Raw genomic sequence first — 18711 nt, 5'->3', positions numbered from 1 at the left:
TGGCCCCGCAGCACTGCAAGGATAAAAGCACAGGAACAAGGAATTAACTCTGCTATTAGACACCCCTTGTTCTAATAGCTCCATCATTAATAACAATTTGGTCTCTCTCAGGCAGCCCTTTTCATCTGCAGAGCATGTCAGTCCCTCTGTTCCAGCTCCTGGCAGGCAGGTGGGTCACACCAGCACCTTTGGGCTTTTACAGCACCAGGAGCTCAGGATGGAATTGCTCCAGACCCTTTACCAGGAGATGATTGATGAGGTACACCCTGAAAGAACCTGGTTATTTTTATACCCTACCTACTACACTGAGGATTCCCATCTTTTTCACCTATTGGCAGTTCATGATGGCACAAATTAATTTTCTAGCATCACTTAACACACTGCAGATTGTTTAACATAATTTTCCAAAGCATCTGGCTGGTTCTCCTGCACTGAAACTCAATGGGATTTTTCCCTCTAGCTTCAAAGAGCATAGCTGAGCCCTTAAAGGGATTTACTTCTGTTAAATATTATCCTCAAAACAGAGAAATTAAAAGCAAATGAGCTTTCTTCCTTTTTCCTCTAAGACATGTCAAAAGAATATTATAAAATAGAATAGCCTTTCCCAGCTTTCAGAGACTCCCCAAGTGAATTTCAATTGCAGGTTTTTAGGAAAGAGTGTAATTAACAACTTTATTCAGTCTGAAGCCAGAAAATACATTCTATATTTAGCATGAAAAAAAGCAGAGCAGGAGGAGGGGAGTAAATGACCTAGATTTTCACAAGTGACAAATGACTCCAAGGTGCTTGGAGCCCCCTTGGATGGCAGGGATTCCCACAAAGTGCAGAAGGATTTCTCCTCCTTGTCTCTCATGTTGGACATTCCAAACCACCAAAGGCACTCTTGGAAATCCAAGGGGTTCTATTTATGAAACTGTTTATTTATTCACCTTGGGTAATATTCCCAAAATTGCATCCATAACCAAGCAATTAAATCCCATTTTCAGCAGCAACCTTGGTGTGCTGGCAGCTCTCCTAATTTCCAACACTGCCCACTTTTCTGAGCTTCCTTCATTGTTTTCCTGGAAATGTGTGTGATGAGAGCACCTCCCACCAAAAAAAATGGGGAAAACAAGGCATGACTGAGCTCCCATTTCCAGAATGTCCCTTGCTATATTTGCATTTTCTTGTCTTTCAGCATTCTGTTTGCCACGATAAAGGCAACGTTTTCTATAAAAAGCAAGAGCCTGCTTGCCTACCAGCAGTTTTTCTGTCTAAATGCTGGTAATCTCTGTTCTGTCAAAGGGAACATCCAATGCTTTTATCTCTTGGAATGGTTATTTATGGAGAGGCCTCTCGAAGATGCAATCAAAGATACAGACGTTAAAAATAGGAGGCGAGTGAGTCCTGCAGGCGTTGTTTATTCATTAACCTCGGTGCAGGAATCCTGGCAGCCTCCCAGTCCCTATTTACTGTGTGCTGGGCACGGGAGGGATGGACCTGCAGTGCAGTCCCAGGGGAGATGATCCTTCCTTCTTGGAGAGGGGATTCATCCTTCCTGGAGAGGGGATCCTTCATTGCTGGGAGAGGGGATCCTTCATTCCAGGAGAGGGGATCCATCCTTCCCAAGGGAGATGATCCTTCCTTCCCAGGGGAGGGGATCCATCCTTCCTGGAGAGGGGAGATGATCCATCCCTCCTGGAGAGGGGATCCATCCTTCCTGGAGAGGGGATACATCCATCCTGGAAAGGTGATCCTTCCTTCCTGGAGAGATGATCCATCCTTCCCTGGGGAAATGATCCTTCCTTCCTGGAGAGGGGATCCTTCCTTCCTGGAGAGCTGATCCTTTCTTCCCAGGGGAGATGATCCATCCCTCCTGGAGAGGGGATCCATCCCTCCTGGAGAGGTGATCCTTCCTTCTGGGGATGAGGTGATCCATCCTTCCTGGAGAGGGGATACATCCATCCTGGAAAGGTGATCCATCCATCCTGGAAAGGTGATCCATCCATCCTGGAAAGGTGATCCTTCCTTCCTGGAGAGAGGATCCATCCTTCCTGGAGAGCTGATCCATCCTTCCTTCTTAGAGAGGGGAGATGATCCATCCTTCCTGGAGAGGGGATCCATCCTTCCCAGGAGAGGTGATCCTTCCTTCCTGGAGAGGGGATCCATCCTTCCCAGGAGAGATGATCCATCCTTCCTGGAGAGCTGATCCATCCTTCCCGGTAGAAGTGATCCATCCTTCCCAGGATCAGACACACTCTGAGCGGGTTCCAGCCGTGCTGGAGCAGCAGGAACAGGGGGCTGAGCCCTCACTCTGCTGTCTGAGTGCCTCTGAGTCACTCCCAGAGCTCCATCCCTGGGAATAAGCACAGTCACAGCCCAGGGAAATGTGAGAGTGGGGCTTTGGCTCCTCTTGGCTTCCCCGCCAGCCTTCCCTAAATAATCTGAGCACGCAGGCAGGCAGGCAGGCAGAGAGTGTAAATCTCTGAGTGCCTGCAATGGAAGAACAGCCTTACAGATGGAGTAAATTATACCCCTCATCCCTCCCAGCACCTTCAAGCCTTGCTAGTAATGAAAGCAAAGGGTTTGTAATCACTTCAGCCTCACACATTCTGAGCAGCAGCTTGTTGGAGCCTTGTCCTCCTCTGCTGAGTCTAATGACAAAATCTAAATGCACAGGCTGTTTAAATGCTGGCAGTGAATGTAGGACCCCAGAAAGGCAGAGACCAGTAGGACTGGACTCCTGGAGGTCAGACACTGCAGTAAGGCCCTTGTGTTCTCTGCTCTCTCCTTTACAGAGCACTGAGGATGGGCCCAGAGAGGGGAGATCCCTCCTCAGACTGGACAGCCTGAGAGATGCCCTGGTGAGCTATCATGGGATCATGGAATATCCTGAGCTGGGAGGGACCCACAGGGATCATCCAGCCCAGCTCCAGGCCCTGCACAGGACAGCCCAACAATCCCTCTCTGTGCCTGGAATGTTGTCCAAACCCATCCCTACACTGCCCCTCCTGAGGATTCTGAAATCACCCTGCGGTCTCCCCTCAGCCTCCTCCTCTCCAGGCTGAACAAACCAAATTGTTTTGTGTCTTTCTGACACGTTCACACACTTCATTTTTCTATCATTTTCAGAGAACTGATGACAAGAATTTAGCATTCTCTTTGAGTTGTTACACTGGAGCAGCTCAGCTGCCATAAAAAATTCCTAAAGCCATGGGTTCTGGAATGCCCCTGGGTCCCTGGCAAGGCCTCAGGGGACAGCACCTCTGCTGGCAGTGCCACGTGGGGAAAGACAGGCTTATGGAACTCTGCTGATGGACGGAATTATCCTGCAGCAAAGCTCCTTACCTCTATTTACTTGTAAACTTGGCTGCTGGGCAGAGCAGGGAGCGCCAGGAAAGTCCTTCCTTCCCTGCAAGTGTAGGGCAGGGGGCACTGCCCAGAGGCTCCTCTCTCCATCCTGCTGGGCTCAGCTGCAGCCCAGCACAGGCTGGGGATTCAGGGAATCCATCAGGGAATGCATCAGGGAATCCATCAGGGAATCCATCAGGGAATCCATCCAAACCCTTCCAGGGATGGGGCACAGAGCAGGGAGTGGGATCAGAGCAAGGATCAGGGCAAGGATCAGGGCAGGGGTCAGGGCAGGGATCAGAGCAGGGAGTGGGATCAGAGCAGGGATGGGAGCAGGCAGGGATCAGAGCAGAGAATGGGATCAGAGCAGGGATCAGAAGAGGGAGAGGGATCAGAGCAGGGATCAGAGCAGGGAGTGGGATCAGAGCAGGGATTGGGATCAGAGCAGGGATCAGAGCAGGGATTGGGATCAGAGCAGAGAATGGGATCAGAGCAGGGATCAGAGCAGGGAGTGGGATCAGAGCAGGGATTGGGATCAGAGCAGGGATCGGAGCAGGGAGTGGGATGGGAGCAGAGAATGGGATCAGAGCAGGGATTGGGATCAGGGGCTCATGGCACTTCACATGGAGGGTGTGCAATCCCTCTTGCACAAACAGCAGGGTCACTTCCCTTTTCTAGTCACTGAATCCTTCTTTCAGAGAGTTAAGCTGAGCCTACAGAAGATAAGATAAGGCTTGTACTGATAAAGAGCCTTGTTCCTGCACTGGCAGCCCTGTCTTTGTCACCTTCCCTGCACTCCTAAGCAAAGGAATCAGTGGAAAAAATGAGTGAGTGCTCTGAACAGTGGCACTGGCACCTGACTCAGAGGTATCTGAAATCTCTCCTTCTGCTTGGAGCTTGAAAAGCAGAAGTTTGACACCCTCTGTGTAGGAAAGTGTTGGAAGCCATGAAGAACTGGCCAGCAGATAACCCCTGCTGAAGTTTTGTTTCCATATTTTCAGCTGGGTTTGTCTGGTACCGTCAGGTTTCTGAGGGACATTGGAGCTCTCAAGCTCTCACACTTTCTGGTGCACATGATGGCAATAAAAGTGTTAATTAGTAGCTGCAACTCACTGACAAAGTTAATTAATTGGGTAGAAGAAGGAGCACAGATGTCCCAGGTACACACAACCTACCAAGGTTTTTCTGAGCAGCAATTGATCAAATACTCTGAAGCCTTAAAATGAGCTCACACTTCATTTCATCCTCTGCATGTTTCCTCTCACATTGGTTACCAAATAAACACACTTCTGGAAGCTCTAAAAAGGGCATTTGGGGAAGTTTAAGTTGTTCTCAAGGGCCTGACATGTTCCTGAATTGCCATTTGTGAGGTGCTGTCCCCACACCAACCCTAGAGAGCGTTCAGGTTGTCAGATCCAGCTTTGCTGGGAGCACAGAGGTGTCTCCACACAGGTTTCCCTCTGGAGCATGTGTCATCCCGCTTGCCTGAGCCAGCCTGGAGCTGGATAAGGGGCAGGGTGGCTCAGCCAGGCATGGGGACTGTCTGCCACAGCTAGAATATCCAAACAGGAAATAGCACATATGGGTATATTTGGCTTACTTCAGTTGTCTTCTCAGGGCTGTGTTCAACATCACCAGCAAAATTCAGTTGGGAATAGAATGGCACCTCTAGGTCTGGAGAATGGGTTCTGAAGAACCAGATATGGACTTGTGCTAAATCTGCTGTCTGAGCCTCAGTTTTTCCAGCCCTGGTACTTCCCAGATGAAGAAAGGAAGAGTTCTGTGTAGCTCCAGCCCTGCCTCACTCTGCCCAGCAGCGGCCACTCCTCGTGCTGCTGCTCCCAAAGCCCCTTGACAATGCCATGGGTTGATCCTGCTGCTCCCCAGCAGCTCCCACATATTGTCATGCCTCTGCTCTCCTCTGCAGCAGGACCTGCTGGTGGTGGTCATTGTCCCCTTTGGGATGTGCTCTAAGGTCACCCTTTGGCTCAATGTCCATCTGACCATTTTAGCCTTCCCTCCCTTCCAGCCTCAGGAATTCATTCCAGCTGTTCCCCAAGCAGGCTGCCTGCACTTCACACACTTCAGGCTCAGGTTTTGTGGGAATCCACAAAATCAGAGGGTTTTGGGAAAGCTGCAAAAGGCAGGTCTCAGAGACAGCAGAACTGTGATTGGAGCTAAGCAGCAGCCATGAGGGGTCATCAGAAAAATTATTTTAAAAGTAGAAACACAAGGACAAACAGAACAATGGTCTGTGTATTAACACTTGTCTAGAATAAATCTCTAAGCTACAGAAAAGTTTATCTAGTGAGATATCAGGAAGTTTTAAGCTTAATAATGGAGCTCTGTGCATTGTGTTTTAAGGCTTACAAGCAGGTATTGTATTTGAAATAAGCAAGCATTGTTTTAACCAAAGGTACGTGTACTTATAGTGATTACACAGAACTACTGTCAATGTGCTTTTGCTTTGTGTGATTGGTCAAAAAAACTTATAAAGTGAGTTGTAACATTAAGTTCTGTGTCTGCTGCCTGGGATGTGAGCTGCTGGCATCTTCCCACTGTCATAACCATGTAATGAGACTGATGCTGGAAAATACAACAGCTCAAGGCAGTTCCACAGCAGCTCTGTCCCATTTGTGATTTGTACAGAGCCTCCAGCTGGCAATAAGGTTTTCCTTGGGTTTGATTATTACTGCTGCTCTCCCTTTGGACAGCATCAGTAGGTGCTGTGAAAAGAAACAGCACAGCACAATCCCTGTGCAAGGTAGAACATTCTGTGGTGCTTCATGCTGAGTCATCTGCAAATCCCCAAGGGCTCAAAGACAGCATCATTTATTAATTATCAGCACTAATAAATGAAACCCACCCTCTCTCTGGGAATGCAGGTGAGGCAGAGAAAGGCAGGAAGCAGTCACCATTCTGCTTTTCCCAAAGGATAACCAAGGCAGAGACAGGCAAAGGCACAAAGCCTGGTTTGATATCCTGACCCACTGATCTCCCCTGGGAGCCAGGCAGAAAGTGAGAGCACATTGTGTGAAGGAATTACAGCCCTGCTGAATTCCCTCAGCAGATAATGGCTGGGATGGAGCCCACGGTGATAGGAGAGTGAGGAAATGAGTGAGTTGTGTGCAATGATTGTTTATTCAGTCATCTCCCGAGAGCACTGAGGTCCTACAGGCTGCAGAGACACACGACAGGCTAGTGAGGAATCCAGCCCATCCCCTCCACATGTGCTCTGCTCTTTGTTCTGCTCTTTCCCTGGAAGGGCTCTCTTTGGCTGCTGTCTGAGGGTAGCTCATGTGGGGCCTGGCATTGTGAGATTTAGGCCAAGCCTCCATGGGAAGAGCTGGGCTCAGGAGCCAAGCCTGTAGTGCTGAGCAGGGGTTTGTGCTCCATGAAGGCAGTGCCAGGGGGAGCTGGAGCCCCTGGATCCCTGCCTGCCTCCCTCAGGAGCTGGGGGCAGCTTTGTCCTTGCTCCTCAGGGCAGCACAGGGGGCTGGCAGCCCCACACTGCTCCCACTGAGGTTGCCATTCCTTTTGTGTGTGGTTGCTGCTATCAGAAGGAAAAAGCCTCCAGCGGGGTTTTCCCTCAGCTGGGGCCTGCAGATGCCTCAGGGCTCCCTTTGAAATCTGAGGCCTGCAGGTGCCTCAGGGCTCCCTTTGCATATTTCCCAGAGAATGGAGCACAAACCAGGCCTTGCTTGGAAGGTCAGCACCTGAGGGATGAAGGATGGCTGATGTGCAGAGTGAGCCCAGCCAGGCAGGGCTGTGCCAGCAGGGAGGGAGCTGCTGCCACCCAGGGTGAGAGAGCAGCCTCAGGTGCCAGCTCACCCTGCCCCGTGTGCCCAGCACTGCAGGGGCTGGAGAGACCAGGGGGCAGTGCCAGAGTGGCTCTCCCTGGCTCAGGTTGGCCAGGTTGCTCTGGGTGGCTCCCCTGGCTCAGCTTGGCCAGGTTGCTCTGCCAGGCTCCTCCTGGCCAGGCTGCTCTGGGGCACACAGCTCCCTCCAGAGACAGCTGCTCCAGAGCCCTCCTGCTGCAATGGGCAGCAGCAATTCAGCCAGCTCTGAGGCAGGTTGGCTCCTTATCTCTCTCAGCCTGAAAAAGCCTACCAAGCTGGGTAGATGAGACACTCCTCTGCCCTTCCTCTTACATGTGTCCATACCCTGAGGTCTCCTTGTGCCAAAGATTCCACTTTACAAAGATTTTATTCCACAGAGACTCTTTTGGAAGAGGAACTTGATTTATGCCCAGGCAGGCACCTCCAGCTCCTGCACCAAGGTTTTTGGGAGGTCTCCATGACTCACACTTGACTGCACAACCTTTTCTGCAGATGTCCAAAACATCTGTGTTTGTCCTGCACCATGCTTTCTAAAACTGTGAACTCTTACCTAGGCCTCATATATGGGTAAAGAACTTAAAATCAGTGTGTCTGTGCCATCAAATTATGGACAGAGACCTCGGTTCAGTAAAGCTTCTGCTTCATGCTTAGAATCATAGAATGGTTTAGGTTGGAAGGGAACCTTAAAGATCATCTGGTTCCAACTCCTGCCATGACCAGGAGCAACTTCCACTAGAAAAATTATGCTTAACAACAACAACAAAAAAATTTAATCTTTCTTTGCAAATAGGGTGTGTGGATAAATAACATCCTAGAGATATGTGGCCTTGCCCCAGGACTGGGCAGGAGAGGAAAAACCAGTGTGGTGGCCCACTCCCCTCTGCTGGGCTGTGCAGGGACTGCTGGAGGCAACACTGGCTGCTTGTGGTGGGAAAACCTCTGGAAAACATGAAATAAAGGTGGAGGACAGGGGTGAAGGTGAAGCTTTGGGCAAGAAATGTTTCAGCATTCTCATGCCATACCTGCCTGAGCCCTACAAAGATCCATCCTGCTCCTCAAAATAGGTCTGGTGCAATCAATTAAAAAAAAACACTCAACCTTTTGTCAAAAGCCTTTTGCACAGCAAATGGTGCACTCAGAGAGGCTGAGCTTTCCATGCAGGTGTGGTTGTCCTGCTGATGTTTTGGGGATGGGGATGGGGTGGCCACACATGGGAGCCAAAACAAGGCTGGTGGAAGCACTCCCTGTCTGTTGGCTTCAGCAGTTTTAGCTCAGATTTAACACAGCTCAGATGAGAGCAGCATCTGGTCCAGGCACAGCAGGGAATTTTCTTGGCCTTGGCTCCGAGTGCTGCATAAATCTTGGATAAATCACCCAAAGCAACAATCAGAGCCTTTCTGGCACCTCAGGGACTTTGCTGGGTGACAAGGTGTGTGCAGGCTATCAGCACAGATGAATCAATCCTCCACTAATGGGACAGTGCAGAATGCACGAGTTGCAGAGCTCTTGTCAGAGTGGAAACACCACAGCCCCAGGCAATTTCCGTGCTGAGCTGACACAGCCCAGGCTCCTGCTCGGAATCATTCTGCCATGGCAGCGCCTGGGGAACTGCCAGGAGCTCACCACAACAAAGACCAGGGTCATATGGCATCATATTTCCTGGGAAAGCTTATTTTTATGCTTTTTGACATGCCTACAATTCTGGTGTTATGCCTCATTTCCACTGGTAGGTCCTGGGAAATCCAGTCCATAATTCCTCTGTCTGTTCTGCACGGAGCAGAGGGACCCTGCAGTTGGCTGAGTTATGGCTGTGGTTGTGCTCCATGCTGAGAAGGTTTTATAAAGCTGAGATTACACTGATCTCCTTCATCTTGGGCTGAGATACATCAAACAGAGGATGAAATTCATGACTAACCAGAAAGTAAAGTAAATTTCATCCATCTGGGTGAAGCATCTTTTCTTGTACAATTTTAGCACTAAGCAGCAGTAAAATTTGCAGTTGGTGTGTGGAGTGGCACAGGAAGAAGGCCCAGGCAGATCCAGGCAGAAAAGAAAGTTCCACTGAGGGCCTGTGGGGTGAATCCAAGAGTTCTGCAATTTTAGAGAGGTGTTGCTGCTCAGTGACAGCACAGGAGGGAACCCTCCAGTGTCACTGAATCCTGCACAACTGCAGGGAGGAGTGGAGGTTGCAGAGGACCCAGTTTGGCTCCCAGCAGCACAACCTCATTCCCAGGGCTCCCTGAAAGGTCCCTGGTGCTGACCTGCAGCAGCTTTCACACAGCTCACAGCAGAACTCATCTGTTCACTCCTCGGGAGGACTGGGAACACTTTGAGGAAGATCTGCCAATTAAGGGTTCTCCAAAGTGCTGGGCACTGCCCAGGCTCCCCCAGAGGGTGCTGGCACTGCCCAGGCTGCCCAGGGAATGGGCACAGCCCTGAGGCTGCCAGAGCTCCAGGAGGATTTGGGCAGCACTGCCAGGGATGGACAGGGTGGGGTTGTTGGGGGTCTGGGCAGGGACAGGAGTGGGACTGGGTGATCCTGGTTGTCCCTCCCGTCCCAGGCTGTTCCATGGGTCTGTGAAAAGCCATTCTGCAGCTGGGGGTCCAGGAGGAGCTGCTGTCCCAGCTGGGGAGGGGCAGGGTCTGGCAGCAGTGCCTGCATCCCTCCTTTTCCCAGGGAATTCAGATCCCACAGTGCAGCACCAGGGTGCTCCAAAGGGTGTCCCCCCTTTGGAGGGCAGGAGGTGGAGTGGACAGGGGGTGTGGACAGGGGGTGTGGGCAGGGGGTATGGACAGGGGGTATGGAGAGGGGTTATGGACAGGGGGTATGGACAGGGGGTGTGGACAGGGGGTGTGGGCAGGGGGTGTGGACAGGGGGTATGGACAGGGGGTGTGGAGAGGGGGTATGGACAGGGGGTGTGGACAGGGGGTGTGGACAGGGGGTGTGGACAGGATGTATGGACAGGGGGTGTGGACAGGGGGTATGGACAGGGCTGCCACGCCCTGCTGTCACAGCCACAGGCCTGGGGGCGCTGGGTCCCACAGCAGAGGGGGTGACTCCATCCTCTGCCCTCCATCCTCTGCCCTGTGGGAGCAGTGAGGGACACGGAGCCTCCCAGAGCCAGGAACTGGGGGAGGCAGGAGCAGGGGCACCCCAGAGCTTTGGCACATTTTGCCTTCGGTGCTTGAGCCAGGCACTGCTGCAGTTTTATATTTATGAAGCCGTGCTGGGGGATTGCTGGAGAGGCCTTTCATTTCTCCTGGTTTCACTCTGAACATGCCTCTCTCGGGACAGAGGGAACATTTTCGTTGTTATTGAATGTCATTTCTGTGCAAACTGAGCAGGGGAAAAATATTCTGATAATAACTGGAATATATGGAGGATGGTAGCTCCTGGCTGCTGTTTTTTTTAATATTTTTTTTATTTTTCTCCCTCTGATGAGAGTTTCAAGGTCAGCTGGCTCCACAGACACAAATATGCCAGGAACAAAATGTGCAGATGCTCAGGAGTGTGGGACAGCCACGCTGGCACTGTAAACAGCCCTGGCTCGTGGCCAGCACTGCCTGCACCCAGCATGCAGGAGGGCTCAGGAAAAAGCACTTTATTCCAGCCAGATCAAGATTTATCTTTTCTCTCAGCTGCATCATTAAACGTGAGTTATTCGTATTTTTGTGGGAAAACCTGGATTCAGCACAACTTCAACATTTTATTTGGAGGATCAGGAGGGGTTTTATTTAGAACCCAAAAGCAATATCTGAGTGCATAACAGCGCTGAATGAGTGGCTGGAACAAAAACAGGGGGGGAAAAAAATGGTTTTATTCCTCATTGTGCTGCTGATTTATTGTGTAAACAGAGACAAATCTTTCACTGTAGCTCTTGCAGTTTCTTACACACCCTCTCTTTTCCCTCCTAGATATGTCTGCTTTTGTCAGTTACTTGTGTGAACTAAATATCAGCCAGTCAGGCAAAAGCTGGCAGTATCTTCCTCCAGCAGTCTCAGGCAGACTTAAAATATTAATGCATTTTATAATGTACTTATTTTTTGTAACTGTCAGTCGTTGCTACCAAGACAGGGAATTCCTTATAAATATTGAATGCTGCTGCAAGGTCTGCAAATAAAATTCTAGAAATGGTTCTCTCGAGCTCGCAAATGACTGAAAAACTGCTGAAAACCTTGCTAATTTTAGTAAACTCTGTGGAAATCCGAGTTGCGTAAGTGTTTCTGGGGTTTTCTAATGAACAGCGATGCAGTGGTGGCTCTGAATTCAAGCAGTGCATGCAGGCTCCTCTCTGGCCACTCACACTCTGGGGACAAATGGAATGATTGGTTTCACTGTGTAAGGCTCCCCTGAAGGTGTGGGTGCACCTCAGAAATCAGCTTGAAGATCTATTTATTGTCAAAGAATAAAACTTAATTGCAGAGGAGATCCAGCGCCCAGCCCAAGGCTGGAATTGTGATAGAATTGTGATGGAATTGTGATTCTCTGCGGAGAATTTCCCTGTAGAGCATTTCCAGCTCATGCAGAGCAAAGGGAACACAGCCAGGAGCTGGGCCAGGTGTGGCAGCAGCCACTCCATGTCCCTGCTGGGGCAGCAGCAATTCACTGTTTGCTTCTTTGGGACCCTCCCACCTAAAGAATCCCTGGGCAAGACTGGACTGGGAGCAAGGGAGGGTGACACCAGCTGCAAGGGCCAGTCTGCTTTTATCTCCTGAGAACGGATTGCAAATAGTATCAAAACATGGCATTTACACAAATTGCTGCTGCAGGGCCTCTCGTTGTTGCTTTGCTCCATGGATTGTGCTTTCTGCTCAGTGACCACAGGATGGGCTGGAAGAGGCTGCTTATGGTACCCTGATCCCTCTCCAGGGGATCCCTGGTTCCTCTGATCCCTCTCCAGGGGATCCCTGGCTCTCCTGATCCTTCTCCAAGGGATTCTTTTTTCCCCTGATCCCTCTCCAGAGGATCCCTGGCTCCCCTGATCCCTCTCCAGGGGATCTCTGGTTCCTCTGATCCCTCTCCAGGGAATCCCTGGTTCCCCTGATCCCTCTCCAGAGGATTCTTTTTCCCCTGATCCCTCCCCAGAGGATCCCTGGTTCCTCTGATTCCTCCCCAGAGGATCCCTGGCTCCCCTGATCCCTCTCCAGGGGATCCCTGGCTCCCCTGATCCCTCTCCAGGGGATCCCTGGTTCACAGGGACACAATCCAGGCCTAGAGGGAGCACACAGCTTTGGCTGAGCTGTTTCCAGTGCCCAAAGGCAACACTCAGTGTATGACATTCATGCAGAGACTTTTGTGGGATCTTTCAGAGCCAATTAAATCCCCTGGAAGATTCCTCATAGGCAAATGAAGGAATTGCTGGCTCTACCTCCAGTCCCTGTCTTGCCAGTGCTGGGAGAGCCACGAGCTAGAGCTGAGATCTGTGTTCATGAAGGGGTTAATGAGTGGCTGGTTTGAGAACCGGACTGTCCCTTCCTGTTACACCCTGCACCCACCCACCCACCCACCCATCCCATCCCATCCCATCCCATCCCATCCCATCCCATCCCATCCCATCCCCCCCTCTGCAAAGGGAAGGCTTTGTGCTTCAGCAGGGAATGAATGTAAGAGATCCCCACCTGGAAGAAGCGAGGCGTTGGCTTTTGTCACAAACCTGTCCAGCTCTGAGAGCCCAACAGGGAAACTGTCCCCTGGGTCTGCCCCATCAGTGTCTGACTGGTGCCCGTGTGGCTCCTGAGCAGGGAGGAGCCTGGCTCTGGAGAGGTGGCAGACAGGAGAGGTGGCATACAGAGGAGGTGGCACACAGGGGAGAGAGGTGGCACACAGGGGAGAGAGATTACACACAGGGGAGGTGCCACACAGGGGAAGTGGCACACGGGAGAGGAGAGGTGGCACACAGGGAGGTGGCACACAGGGAGGTGGCACACTGGAGAGGTGGCACACAGGGAGGTGGCACACGGGAGAGGTGGCACACGGGAGGAGAGGTCACACACAGGGGAGGTGGCACATGGGAGAGGAGAGGTGGCACACAGGGGAGAGAGGTGGCACACAGCAGAGGTGGCACACAGGGCAGGTGGCATACAGGGGAGGTGGCACACAGGGGAGGTGGCACACAGGGGAGGTGGCACACGGGAGAGGAGAGGTGGCACACAGGGGAGAGAGGTGGCACACAGGGGATGTGGCACACAGGGGTGGTGGCACACAGCAGAGGTGGCACACAGCAGAGGTGGCACACAGCAGAGGTGGCAGCACACAGGGGTGGTGGCACACAGGGCAGGTGGCACACTGGAGAGGTGGCACACTAGAGAGGTGGCACACAGGGAGGTGGCACACAGTTCAGGTGGCACACGGGAGAGGTGGCACACAGTTCAGGTGGCACACGGGAGAGGTGGCACACAGGGGAGGTGGCACACAGCAGAGGTGGCACACAGGGCAGAGAGGTGGCACACAGGGAGGTGGCACACAGGAGAGGTGGCGCACAGGAGAGGTGGCACACAGGAGAGGTGGCACACATGGGAGGTGGCGCACAGGAGAGGTGGCACACAGGGGAGGTGGCACACAGGAGAGGTGGCACACAGGGCAGAGAGGTGGCACACAGGGCAGAGAGGTGGCACACAGGAGAGGTGGCACACAGGAGAGGTGGCACACAGGGCAGAGAGGTGGCACACAGGAGAGGTGGCGCACAGGAGAGGTAGCGCACAGGAGAGGTAGCGCACAGGGGAGGTGGCACACATGGGAGGTGGCACACAGGGCAGAGAGGTGGCACACAGGGGAGGTGGCACACAGGGGAGGTGGCACACAGGGCAGAGAGGTGGCACACAGGAGATGCCACACGGCTCCGCACTGTGCCCATCCCGGGGATCCTCGCCCTGGCACCTACCGGGGAAGTTCAGCCTGAGGTGCTGCTGCTGCACCTGCAGAACAAGAGCGTAATTAGCGTTAATTAGCACGGCGCTGGCTCAGAGCAGGGCTCACCCACGGGCGGGCACTCTCGATAAAGGATCCGAGGCTGGGCTGGGATCAGCGCGGCCCCAGCCCGGGAGCCGGGGCAGGAGCGCGTCCCCGCCGGCTCGGGGATCCTCATTATCACACCAAAGCACGTCCGGCCCCACTCCTCCACAGCCGAGCGGGGGAGCTGGCTCGGGAAACTTCCCCTCGCCTGCTTCCCGAGTTTCCTTTGGATTTCGGGGGCTGGATAAGCCCCAAAGACAAAAGGAAGTCGAGACAGAGTGGGTGACTGTCACGTCAGGATTCTCAGAGCCTCAGCTCCCGTTCAGGCGAGTACCAGGGGAGGCTGGAGGTGGATGAGCAATCCTAGGAGCTGTTTCCAGCACTGCCTCTTACAACTCTGTTTTCTTCTAGTGGGGCGGCTGACAAACGGGAAGAGACATCTCTCATTCCGGAGATCAAATTGCACAACAAATTAAAACGCTCCCTGGAGGCACCGCTGCTCCCTCTCCTCTCAAGCCAAAGCCTGTCCTGACTGCAGAGCAGGTGCCCGTGTCACCGGGGCTCACTGTCCCTTTGAGTGACGAGTGTCAGGGCCAGGCTGGCCTCAGCAGAGGGGATGGCTCATTTATAGCCCGTGAAACCTCAGGGAAATGCAGGGGCCGTGGGGCTGCCCTGCTGTGTTCTACAGGAACCTGCAAAAATCCAACCGGGTCATTTTAGGCAAGCTTTTGATATAGGTAGGATCCTCAGAGAGCAATTTAGTGACACCAAAATGAGATTAGAGCTTGTTCTTGTTGTTCTGCTTGCAGTTCCAGGAGCTGAGCATTCCACAGTTGCCATAAATCCCCCCTGTAAATAGCTCTGGATGTCCTTTGAACAGTACAGCTGTTAGAGCTTATGAGCACCCCCAGGAAAATCAAGATGTTGCACTGATGTGAAATCTGTACCTCTGTACTCCTGGAATTGGATCCTTCATCCCATTCCAGCACAAGGTTTAATTTGGCTGCCTCCTGCTTCTACCTGTCTCTCTGCATCAGCTGGAAAGGAAAGAGCACAGCTGCTCAGACTCAGAGCAGTGCATCCTGAATGCCACTGCCTGAGGTGAATCCCATCCTGAACAGAAAACCAATCCCTCTGCATTTCCATGTTTCCATCCCAGCCCAAAAATATCCAAACTGTGCTGCCATTTGGTGTTAAATCAGCCCTTCTGCAGCCTGCTGATCCCTGCAGCTCTGGAACATATTTCAAACCTGCGAGGCCATTGAAAACTTTTTCACCACCTCAGCAGGGGCACAGTGATGTCACCAATGTTGGTTTGCAGCTGAAAAACTGCTCCTAGGTCTGGCTGGTCTTTAATCAGGACAAATTGGGAGATGTCTGTTGAAATAATACGTGAAACACAGCAGAGTTTGCAGTGTAGGATAAGGAAGCAAAAGCAGGGACTCACATGGATCAGGGGAAGGCGATCCTGCCTGGTGATCAAAGAAAAGCCCCTGAAAGGCCTTTGGTGCTGATGGAAGCAGTGCCTCTCCAGAGCCTGCCTGGCGTGGCCTGGGCTGTGCTTGGTTGGGTGCAGCAGGCACAGAAAGGCACTTCCAGCGTGAGCTGGGTGAGTCTGGGGTCAGGAATTCTGCTCTGACACCCGGCAGAGGGGTGGGCAAGCGTCCCAACCATCCACGTGCCATGGACAAACGTCCTTACGGGAGGAGCCTCCAAGCCTCTGCAGCTGGAGAATCCATGGAGGATATTGGAGAAACTGGGATTTCTGCAGCCTCAGGGCCTGGGCGGGCTGTGAAAATCCAGGGCCCCGTGTAACCCCTGGTGTAACCCCGCTTGTGTGGCGGTTTTGGGGCCGGTTTGGAGGGATGGCCGCGGTGCCGGCAGATGGCAGTGCCTGTCAGAATTCCAGCGCCGGGAGCCCCGGGAATCTGCCCGAGGCGGGAAAGGCGTCAGGGACACGCACGGAGCCACTGGAGCTCCGGTGCCATGGGAGCCGTGCGGGCTGGCAGACACACAGACACCCACACAGATACCCACACAGACTGGCATCCACACAAACAGACAGACACACAGGCACAGAGACACCCACACAGACAGACACACACACACCCACACACACAGACACAGACACCCACACACACAGACACACAGACACCCAGACACCCACACAGACAGACACACAGACACCCACACACCCAGCACGGACCCCTCCGAGGCCCCCCTGCTCCCCGAGCCCCTCCCCGGTCCCAGGGCGGCCGCTCGGGCCAAGGCCGCGGTGGAAGGGCCGATCCCAGCCAGGCCGTGACACACCGGCCTTGCACATACTGCGCTCTTCCAGAGATTCCTTCTACATCTCCCAGCACAAGAATTCATTGCAAATCTTATTAACAGAGATGAGATGAAGGAGGAAGCAGAGCTGATGCCATTCTGAAGGTGGCACTGTCCTTAGTGCTGGGGAAGCAGCGTCCAGGGACCTGCTCTGAAAGCCAACGCTGTGGTTTAGGGGGGCTGACTCTCCCACTGAATGAATTTACTCTTTAGTGCTTTTTAAGGAAGTTTGAATAATCATTAAAAATACCCAAAGTGTGACTGTACTCCCCGAATAACACTTTTATAAAGTTATCACGGACATACCCCTAAAAGGTAAAAGTAATTCTGCTGAAAATACATTCCTGGCAGTTGTGAGCAGGCAGAAGATCTGATGGAATTTCACAGAATCTGGTGAACAGTTCCTTACCATGTCCTTTGCTTTCCTTGCAGGGGGTTTTAGTGCTGCCTGGAATTCAGCCCTGAGCTGTCGCAGCCTTGCTGGGCCAGCCTGAGCTGCTGCTGGGCAATCAGGAGCCAGGCTGGCTGGGCTGAGCTCCTGCCCACGCTGTGCTGCAGTGGCAAACACCAACCAGCCCGTGGAAAAGCAAAATTACATCTCCAAAACTGATTTTGATGGCTGAAATCCTTGGTCTGGCTACAGATTCCTGTCCCATCTGTACAGATCCAACATCCACAGGAAGAACCAGAGCACGGATAAAAGGAGTGTGTGCACAGAGATGGGCTTTCTTCTCACAGTCCCTGGGCAATATGACTATTAATAATATTCAAACCTGTGGTTATTTCTTTCTTCAGCATGTCTGTCTTTGATTTTCCCAGTCTAGTCTCCACAATAAGATGTTATGTAGCTAGATTTAAGCTGGTTAAGACCAAGTTTTCTGATTTGCATGAAGTTCCATTAGTTCTCTTTTTCTCCTGTTCAAAAAAAAAAAAAAGGAATGCAAATAATAAATTGCAAAATGTCTATTTAGGAAAATAAAAATATCATTCCAATGCTAATGTATTTCATTAGTGATAGGGTAATTTTTTAAAAAACGAAAAAATTGAAAATCATTCAAAGGAGAACAAAAAGTAGCTCGCAGGTTTCAGCAATACCCACACAATCCTGCACCCTGCTTTGGTTTGGGTAAATTCTCTTTTTCTGACCAGACAAATCTTCTGTGAAAGCTTTTCTGATGGGCTGTAATGTGTGTGCTCCTGGAATAGGGAATTAGGGAGGACAGGGGGACAGGACTGGCAACAAAGCCTGAGGGTAACCTGCAGTCACCAGGCAGATCTGCCTGAGATATGCAGCTGGCCTGACATTTGCTTTTCAGAAAAGGAAATATTTCACTAAGCTGGAGAGACAGTGTGGTATTATCAGTGACAAAGGAAAAAAATAAAATAAAAGAAGAAGAAAAAACGGGAAGACAAAAAATTACGGCAAAGCACTGAAGCACTTCGAGAGCACTCCCGGGGACCGGCTGGACCCCAGGCAAACCCCAGAGCTCGGTCAGCAAACACCGTGGCACAGCCTGATGGAATCACGCCGTCCCCTTGTCCCCACAGTGCCGGGTCTAGCCCGGCGGAGTTTCCACGGTGCCGGTGACGATTTTCACACGTGTGAAATGCGCGGCTCTCCCTTCGTCCTGCCTCTTAGGAGCTGCTCTGTGTGCTGCTGACAGCCCCCTGCCCCGGAGGGTGCCAGCCTAACCCAGCCCCCGAGGGTGCCGGCCCAGCCCAGCCCTGGAGGGTGCCAGCCTAACCCAGCCCCGGAGGGTGCCAGCCTAACCCAGCCCCGGAGGGTGCCGGCCCAGCCCAGCCCCGGAGGGTGCCAGCCTAACCCAGCCCTGGAGGGTGCCAGCCTAACCCAGCACCGGAGGGTGCCAGCCTAACCCAGCACCGGAGGGTGCCAGCCTAACCCAGCCCCGGAGGGTGCCGGCCCAGGCCCGGAGGGTGCCGGCCCAGGCCCGGAGGGTGCCGGCCCAGCCCAGCCCCGGAGGGTGCCGGCCCAGTCCAGCCCAGCCCGCACTCCGGGCAGGGCCATCCCGGGCAGCGCTGGGGGAGCCCCCGGGGAGCTCGGAACTCTTTCCCGAGCTCAGAGCCCCTCGCTGCTGGCCCCGGGAGCTCTGAGGGCTCAGAGCCCCTCGCTGCCGGTCCCGGGGAGCTCGGAGCTCGTTCCCGAGCTCGGAGCCCCCGCGATCCCTGCTCCCCGGGCAGGGATCTCCGCCTGCCCACCCTCCCTCCTCCGCTCCCGGCAGCGCCCAAACCCCTCCCTCGCCC

The sequence above is a fragment of the Ammospiza caudacuta genome, chromosome 23, assembly GCF_027887145.1.
Source record: "Ammospiza caudacuta isolate bAmmCau1 chromosome 23, bAmmCau1.pri, whole genome shotgun sequence".
In the NCBI taxonomy this organism is placed as follows: Eukaryota; Metazoa; Chordata; class Aves; order Passeriformes; family Passerellidae; genus Ammospiza; species Ammospiza caudacuta.
Note: the sequence above shows the minus strand (reverse complement) of the source record.